Below are 8,980 nucleotides of genomic sequence, written 5' to 3' on the forward strand. Positions count from 1 at the left end.
ATTCTGCAGGGAAGCCGTCTGGACCTGGAGCCTTATTATTGGGCATACTTATCAGGGCTTCCTGGAGTTCACTTGGCGTCAGTGGCGAATCCAGTTCCATTGCTTGACTGTCTAGTAATTTTGGAAGAGTTACGTTGTCAAGAAACAGATCAATTTCATTTTTAGATGGGTTTATTTGTGGTGAGTATAAAGTTTCATAGAAATCCCTAAAAATGTTGTTTATTCTTCCTGGATCATATATTGTGTTCCCCGATAAATCTTTAGCAGCACATATAGTTGTTTTTTCTTTATTTATTTTTAGCTGGTTAGCTAGAAATCGACCTGATTTGTTACTGTGTTCAAAATTCTGCAAGCGAAGTCTTTGTATAAGGAATTGTGTTTTTTTATTAATAGTTTCATTTAATTCTAGTTTTGTTTTGCATATTTTGTTCAATGTTTCCTGATCTTGGTGGGACGCGTAGGCTTCTTCTAGTGATTTGATGTTTTTTTCTAATTCCTGAATATTTTTGTTTTCTTCTTTCTTTTTGTGTGATGAGAAAGAAATTATTTTACCTCTCATCACAGCTTTCCCTGCTTCCCATAGAACAGAAGCTGATATTCCGGGAGTGTCATTAAAGTCTAAATATGAAGTCCATTCCTTTTTAAAGTATTTAATAAAGTCTTCATCTTTAAGTAGTGATATATTAAATCTCCAGTTTTTACTTGGCGTAGTGTTATTCTTGTGCATTAGTGTTAAAGATACAGGAGCATGATCGCTGACAGCTATAGGATGAATCTCAGTGTCTGAAATGTCACACAGCAGTGAGCTGCTGACCAAAAAATAATCCAGACGAGAGTAAGAGTGATGAACATGCAAGAAAAAAGTATATTCCTTACTGTTGGGGGGAAGGGAGCGCCATGCATCGCGAAGGCCAAAGTCGCTCATATACTGTTTGATTATATTTGTGGATTGCCAATTGCGCTGAGTTCCTGTTGTGTTGAGCCTATCCATTTCTTCATTTAGTCCAAGGTTGAGGTCACCGCCAAGAATGAGTGTGCAATCAAGGTGTTCAGAGAGTGCACTAAAAAAACCGTGGAAGAATGAGGGTTCATCAACATTTGGACCATATATACTTACAATACATAGTTTTTTGTTCAATATTGATAGTTTAATAATTAGAAATCTACCCTCTGGATCTATAACTGTATCGAGTACTGTAAAATTAACATTTTTATGTATTAAAATTGCTACTCCCCGTTGTCTAGAATTATAACAGGCTGCAAACACGTTAGGAAACTCAGGTGTTTTAAGTTCATTTAAACCTGTGACAGGTTTGTGAGTTTCTTGTAATAAAACAACATCTGCCTGTAGTTTTTTAAGCTGGTTAAATATTTTTAACCTCTTTCCTCTGGTGCCAGCTCCATTTACATTCCATGTGACAAACCTCAGCATGCCCTTAATTGTGCGTGTATGTCTAATGATGTATGCTGGGTGTTTCGTTTAGACAGGTGGAGAGAATATGGAAACATCCCTTGTTTATAAATAGAAAGAGAAAAAGAAGTGTGGTGAGAGACTCCATAAGTCTGACTATGTGTGTGAATATTCACTAATATGAACAAGCGTGGCTTGCTTATGTGTCCTGCAAGTCTGTGCGTGCTGTGAGGCTGTTGTGAATGTGCTGCCGTTGAGCTGATGTGTTTGCGTGATCGTGTTGTGAAAATATGGAGAAATAGAGGGTGTTGTTTGTAGGTGAGTGGGGAAGTAGGTGATCACAGCAGTGAAAGACAAGAGAAAGAAAGAAACCGCATGAACTGTGAGCAACAACAAAAAAAAGGAAACGAAACGGAAACATTCCAATTAAAGCAATGACGGAGGGTGACGGTGTTATATCTGCTATGACATCATATTGATATTACTAGCTTAAACTCATGTTAAAGGAGAGAGTGTGAATGAATAAGAAAAGAGTGTAGCGGGTTCTTATCTGGAGTGCAGTCAGTATAACCACGGTGTGGTGCCGGGGTCGCGGTACAGCTGTCCGTCCACGTAGAGCCGGTCCACGGCGATGACAGCACGGGAGCCTTTCTGGATGAAGCTACGTCGAACTGGGAACAGGACCTTGCGTCGTTCCAGGATCTCTTTGGGGAACTGGTCGTTCACGCTGAAGTCCGTTCCTTTCAGCTCTCTGCCGCGACTCTTCACCTGTTCCTTCTGTTTGAATTGACTGAATTTGGCCACAATAGGCCGTGGTCTCCCGGTCCGCGACCGCGCGCCCCCCAAGCGATGTACTCTATCGAAGTCGATGTTCTTTACGGTGTCCTCCGGCAGCTTCAGGTGGATTTTAATGAAGTTTTTCACCGTTGCCTCTGCGTCCTCTCCGGCAGTTTCTGGAATACCAGAAAACACAAGATTATCTCTCATGCTACGGGCTTGTAGATCGATAACGGACTCTTTTATTTTTTTATTTTCAATGTTTAGCTGGGTCACGTTATCGGTGAGAGATTTAACCGACTCCCGTAGCGTGGCATTTTCAGCGGCAAGCGTTTCCACCTGCCGCTGGCTGAATTCCAGGGATTCTCTCAGAGATTTAAATTCCCGGTGTAAAATCTCCACCAGGGACAGCCTCGCATCGAAACTGGACAATCGCTTGTCGATTGACTCCAGGATTTCTGCGATGTCTTTGCCGGCAGGCGATGTTGTACCGGGGGAGTCTGCCTGGCGACTTCTCTTCGATGACGGCGTCTCGATTTTGGCCGGGGAAGATGCACTCTGGGCCTTATGCATTACTAAATCTTGAAAACAGCGGTCGATGTAATCTTGGAGAGCGTCTAAACTCTCCCCGTTGTCCTCCAGGGTGTTAGAGATGATAAAACAGATGTTGTTAGTTATATGACAATTGATTAGTATATTTGGTAATACTGAAGCTTGGAAAACCTTTGTTAAACTCTATGCTACCATTTGCTTTTTCTCCGCCAAAATCTCCGGCGTCTGACGTCACCTACAACATCACTTCCGTCACTTACCTCACTTCCGTCACTTACCTCCTCCTAGTAAAGTCTTGTAATGTGAAGATAGAAACAAGGCAGCAAACAGCTCCATGATCTGATCTTAATGATGTTGTTTTTATTCCTGTCTGTCAGAACTGGATTGGAAACTATCAAAGGTCTAAAAACAGCCTCGACCCTCCCACAGAGCAAACTTTACACACGTCATCTTTCAGCTACAATCTTTGTTGCAGGGATCTTCTGCCAAACAAGGCTGAGAGAAGATTTCTTACAGCTGTCATGTTGATGCTGTTTCAGTCTTTGGGCAAACACACTCATATATTAGGGCTGATATCAGGGCTGCACAAGTTCTTTGTGTTTGTGATCATGAATAACAGAAGTGTGCCTGTTGAAGATCATGTTGCTACATTATTATATGTCCTGTTATTGTTCTGTGTTATATTCAGCTTTCAGCATCCTTTCCCAGCCCCTGTTACACCATCCATACAAAGCCAATCTGACTGTGAGCCAATGTGTTTGTTTGTGTTGGATCAATAGATTTGACAGAATTGGTTCATCCAGAGGGAAACAGTCCAAATTCAGATCTGAAATTATTTATATATATATATATATATATATATATATATATATATATATTTTTTTTTTTTTTTTTTTACATACATAGTTTTTTGTTGCCTTATGGTAAATGGTAAATGGTAAATGGCCTGTATTTATATAGCGCCTTACTAGTCCCTAAGGACCCCAAAGCGCTTTACATATCCAGTCATCCACCCATTCACACACACATTCACACACTGGTGATGGCAAGCTACATTGTAGCCACAGCCACCCTGGGGCGCACTGACAGAGGCGAGGCTGCCGGACACTGGCGCCACCGGGCCCTCTGACCACCACCAGTAGGCAACGGGTGAAGTGTCTTGCCCAAGGACACAACGACCGAGACTGTCCAAGCCAGGGCTCGAACCGGCAACCTTCCGATTACAAGACGAACTCCCAACTCTTGAGCCACGATTGCCCGATTGTTCCAAGCGCTGTCACCAATCTTTGCATTTTGTTATTATCTCATGACACTTGTTTAATCAGCTACCATCTCTCCTGTGGACTTTTTAATGTCTACAGTCTCAGACCAACACAGCCCTGCCCTTCCCATATTAGATTCTTGATGAATGTGTGTTGTTGTTATTCAGCCTGGTTCAATGTGCCCCTTTTTAACTTTGAGCACCCGCCCCTTTAAACCTCTCTGCACAGCCCTGCACTGAACTCACTATCTTCTCCCTCTAACAGCCTCCACGTGTTCTCACTGTAATTTCCCCTCATGAATGAATTTATGCTGCACTAATGTGAATGTTTGCAGGGAAATCAAACGCATTTCACACGCAGTACTCGAGCTGACTTACCTTTGTTTGAATGACGACTTGTACGCGCTGACTCCACAGATAAGGTACGAAAATATATCAGGCTACGTCTTCAGGGTTTCTACTCCACGGCCGTATTTCATACGGGTCCACATTTCCACTGCACGCTATTTTCTGCAAGTACCGCCGCTTCGCCTCTGGACGCAATCGGTCTCTATACAGTCCATTCTCTTTTGAGCTGCTTTTAAGCATCTTGTAATCGTCGTTCCAACACAGTGTGTTTGTTTTGATTCGTAGACCTCGAAAATGGTGCCGCGCTCCCACAATGCATTGCGGCGTGACGTCAACTCCAAAGCCCTATAGAACATGTTCTTTTTCATTGTCAAAATTATCAGGAATAAAGAAGAAAACTGATTCAAAACCTGTGGAACCTGCCAAAAAACAAGTTTTACTGCAAAGGATTTCTAGATGTGAAGGTTTTGTGGCTTTTTTCAGTTTCTAAAACAAACTCATTTGTACAGAAGGATATGAGGATGTATATGTCCGGTGGTGGGTTTTTTTCTTCTTGATTTAATGTATTCATTTATCTCTTCACTTAATCTTTCTTTATGTTTTTTTTTTTTTGATTTGGCATGAGCGATTTCCGGTCCTCACTCCAAGCCAGTTGGTGGCGGTAATGCACCACATGTTCTATCACAGCTGCGTCCGAGAGGACAGGAAACGTCTGTATGCGTCTGCAAACCAGGTAACTACACTCAGCTGAGCCTCTCTGCTAGTCGTTATTAGTTGGAGGGTTTTGCGTCACTTTCTCTCGGCTTGATAAAGGGCTGTATAGAAATCTCTGGTACGTAACACGTAACGTCATTTTTAGGGAGCGTCGCAGAGAAGTGAGGCTGTTTCTTTGTTTTTGTCGAGTTTTGATTGAAGACATGTTTCCAGTCCGTTTTTTACTCGTTTGTTTTTTCATTAATAACTTTACATTATCACAGAGAACAAGAAGGCGCTTTGTTTGTCACATTCACCTTATGTCTGTGAAGGTTCTCAGTCATCCAGGTCATCGTAGTCAAAGGAGCTTGCAAAGAAAAGCGTCTGGACTTCTTTAAGTTACTTGAAGACGTTTCACCTCTCATCCGAGAAGCTTCTTCAGTTCTAAGGTCAAATGGTGGAGAGTCCCAGATATAAGCCTAGTGGGAGTTTCCCCCCACAGAGGGACAAAAGGACCCCCTGATGATCCTCTAATCGCCTGAGCCAAGGTGGGAAACTGGGTGTGGGTCCCAATCAGCCAGTTTCGGGTGAGTTCATTGTGAAACCTGGCCCCACCTTATCATGCGAATTCCTGAGGTCAGATGGCCCAGGATGTGAGTGGGCGTTAAGGCGTCTGGGAAGGATCTCAAAACTGGATTATAGATGGCAGAGAGTTGGTGTCGTAAACCCCGCCTCTGTTCAAAGATGGTCGCTCACAGTGGACATAGATGCTTCTTTCACTCCTCTTTCAAACCATCTGTCCTCTCTATCCAAAATGTGAACATTAGCATCCTCGAAAGAGTGTCCTTTATCCTTAAGATGCAGATGGACTGCTGAGTCTTGTCCTGTGGAGGTGGCTCTTCTATGTTGTGCCATGCGCTTGTGAAGTGGCAGCCACTTGGCAGCCACAGTGATAAATGGCTGAGATGGCTGCAGCTGTACGTGTGAGGTACCTACATGTTTCAAGATGAATTTGCAGAGATGTCATGTTTGGTGCTTACAGACATCACACTGCATTTTGTGATTTCGTAGCTATTGTTGTGATATTTCGGAGCTTCCCATAATCACCGTGACAGTCATTCATTTTAACATAACCTTTCTATTCCTTTCAGGGATCCTCATTTTTTTGGTACAGAAGATCAGCAGCTGTGTCGACAGGCAACAGGTAACGGCATGCTTTTCTGTTAGTACTGTAGACCTTGCTCTGGTGCTCTTTTTTAGTTTAACACAGTATTTTCATTTGCCGAAGTGTAAAAAGCTTGTTCCAGGAGAAACAAACTTTAGTGAGTTCTGCAAAATGATTCCCACCATTGCACACTCTGTCAGCCTCCAGTGTGCCCTTTTTTTGTCCTTTAACTGAAGAAAGTCGGTAGTCAGAACATATGAGATAAGTGAGATCCTCATTTTGCCTGCTTATTTCAAGATACAACATTTTCACAAACTGCTGTAGGATAACCTTGCTATTTGTCTTTTCCAACACTTCTACATTCATCCATATTTCCTTGTCTGCTTCTTTCCAGGTGAAAAGTACCTGAAATGGGTGAAAGATTTTGTTTCCAAAAACAAAAGCATGTGCGTTCACCTGAAGAAGCCAAGTGGTGCTGACCTGTGGATAGAAGAGCTTGAGAACACCAAATACAACGGGGATGATGATGAAGTTAACGCCTGGGGAAAATTCTACCTTCCCGAGATTGTAAAAATGCAGGTTATTGGTGTGGTAAAGGGCACCTCATGTCCATGTGACGAGCTTGTGCTGATGACGTGTGAGGACAAAAAGCTGTACGGCTATGACAGAGAGGAGCTGCATCTGGTGGCTTCCAGTTTCCTGGAACTATGTGACAAAACGATAGAGTATCCAGCATCCAAGCGCTACTACAATGGAGAGGCCTTCAAAGATATGGTGAGAAGTTAGACTGCTAAGAATAAGACTGGGGATGCCTAGTGTTAGAGATCAATCACCTGAGCTTTTCTTTGTATTGTTGTGTGTTCTGTTTAGACTGAGGAGGACTGGAAAAAAGTTAAGATGAGTGATGTGGGGAGGAAACTGCAGGAAGAACATAAAAAGCTGGTAAATGAAACCCAGTCAGCGTTCGTCAGCCTAATATCATAGGTGGGTATTGGAGCTGAGTATCATCACTGATTTCTAGAACCTGTTCAATTCCAATTCACAAGGTCCCAATTAGATTCCATTTAATTCTTACTCAGAGAGTCAGAAACATTATAATTCTGATCATTTATCAGTACTGACACTTGTGAAACTTCATCAGAGGTGTGAGCATCACAGCAGATGCTTTTGTGACAAAGTAACTGAGGATAAAACACAAAACCATGAAGCAGATTTTCCTGGCCTAGCTTTTTACAGTAGATAACCTTAAAAATATTATTCTGCAGTAGAACAAAAGCAGACGAGAACCACGACTCAACAAATGTACATTGGCTGATGCTGCTGAAGTGAATCAGAGGTTTTAATAAGAGGTTTTAATAGAGACACAGCAGAGCATTTTGCAGTTTCACTTAATTTGAAAAAAATAAATAAAATTTGGTATTGAACAGCAGAAATGAGGCTGTCTTGTCGGAAGTCATTAAAAAAAATGGCTGTAAACAACGGTAGACTGCTTCATAACAAGCAAGCGAATAATGCCAAAAACAGAGATTTGAGATGGGAAACGGTGTTCTTAAAGTACACTGAGAGAGGCAGAGAGCTGTGCTGTGTTGTTTTTCTGTGTGTGTTTTAATGGTGGTGGAAGCAAACCAGCAAAAGTAAGAGGGAATTCATGACAATGTTTATGTCAAGCGAAATGTGTCTTCTTTTGCTGCTGGTTTGGTTAGAGAGAGACAAAACGTGCAGCTTCAGGATCTGAGCAGCTTTCAGCACCAACGGCATCACAGCTCAGACTTGGATTCAGGATTAAGCCCTTTATGTTTGACTGTAGTGATTGTAGCTCTGTCCTTGTTATTAATCGCTTTAGTCAAACACAGCTATTGTTTGCTGGGATGTGTATATCCTTGACAGTTTGTATCTCAGAGTTATCAAAGACACTGTGGATAATCATCAAGAGATTGTTGTTCTCTTAATAATGACCTATTTGATTGTTTGTTTTTTCTTCTTCTTACAGATTCTGGTATTTGGCCAAAAGAGAGCTTCACAATTCTTGGCTTCACCTGTGGTAGAAAAATGACTGAAGTTATGCAACACTCTCTAAAATTAAAGCTATGCAACGCTTTAACATGAATGGCGAAGGAGTGCATCTCTTTCACTGTCTCTTCCTGTCCTCTTCTCAGTCTTTGTTGTGGCACCTCTGCTATGTGTTATAGAAAGCACTTGGAATCATGTTCAATACAAAAACACCAAACTCGTGGGATTGCCCTAGCAAGCAGTTGGTAAAAACTAATTAAAACTGATATATATCAGCTTCACTTTCTAGCTGCAAAAGCACGTTTCTGCAAAAGCATGCAGTTTCCTGTCAGCACTTTTTGGCACAGAGTGTACTCAGAGTTAGGCCTTTCTTATATAAAGCAATATAATCAGCATATAAACATTTAAGATGATAAATTTAAAGCTCAACAGTAACTGCTATAAATATTATAACTACACATGTAGTGCTTTTGCTTAAGTAAATTATAGTTGGGATCATAATAAGAAAACATGTGTTTTTATTTTCTGTGTACCCTGGGTACAGACCAGTATAAATATGGGATTCTTCCCAATAAATGCTGTCTGATAATGCTTCATATTGCATTAAACACTAGATATGTAAGCAAACAAACAAAAACCCATAGAAGCCAGTTTTAATTATTAAATGTGACAATTACATGGAGATGGAAAGTAAACATGCTTATACACGTCTCTGTGATTACAGAAAATCCACACAGATGCTGTCAGAGCAGAGAATCTTTGA

At 41.5% G+C, this 8,980-nt stretch overlaps 2 protein-coding genes across 2 annotated transcripts in view; one reads left to right on the forward strand and one right to left on the reverse strand.

The window, feature by feature from the left end:
* LOC146606877 (protein NLRC3-like) overlaps positions 1 to 8,980 on the forward strand; it is a 563,637-nt gene that overhangs the window by 479,641 nt on the left and 75,016 nt on the right. The gene's annotated exons all lie outside the window — the stretch shown is intronic.
* Positions 1 to 8,980, reverse strand: part of LOC146606884 (protein NLRC3-like) — a 501,574-nt gene that overhangs the window by 297,313 nt on the left and 195,281 nt on the right. The gene's annotated exons all lie outside the window — the stretch shown is intronic.

Source organism: Diplotaxodon limnothrissa, unplaced genomic scaffold (genome assembly GCF_057381915.1).
Source record: "Diplotaxodon limnothrissa isolate DT_005_m unplaced genomic scaffold, D_limnothrissa_male_GT1.1 unmapped_scaffold_4, whole genome shotgun sequence".
Taxonomy (NCBI): domain Eukaryota; kingdom Metazoa; phylum Chordata; class Actinopteri; order Cichliformes; family Cichlidae; genus Diplotaxodon; species Diplotaxodon limnothrissa.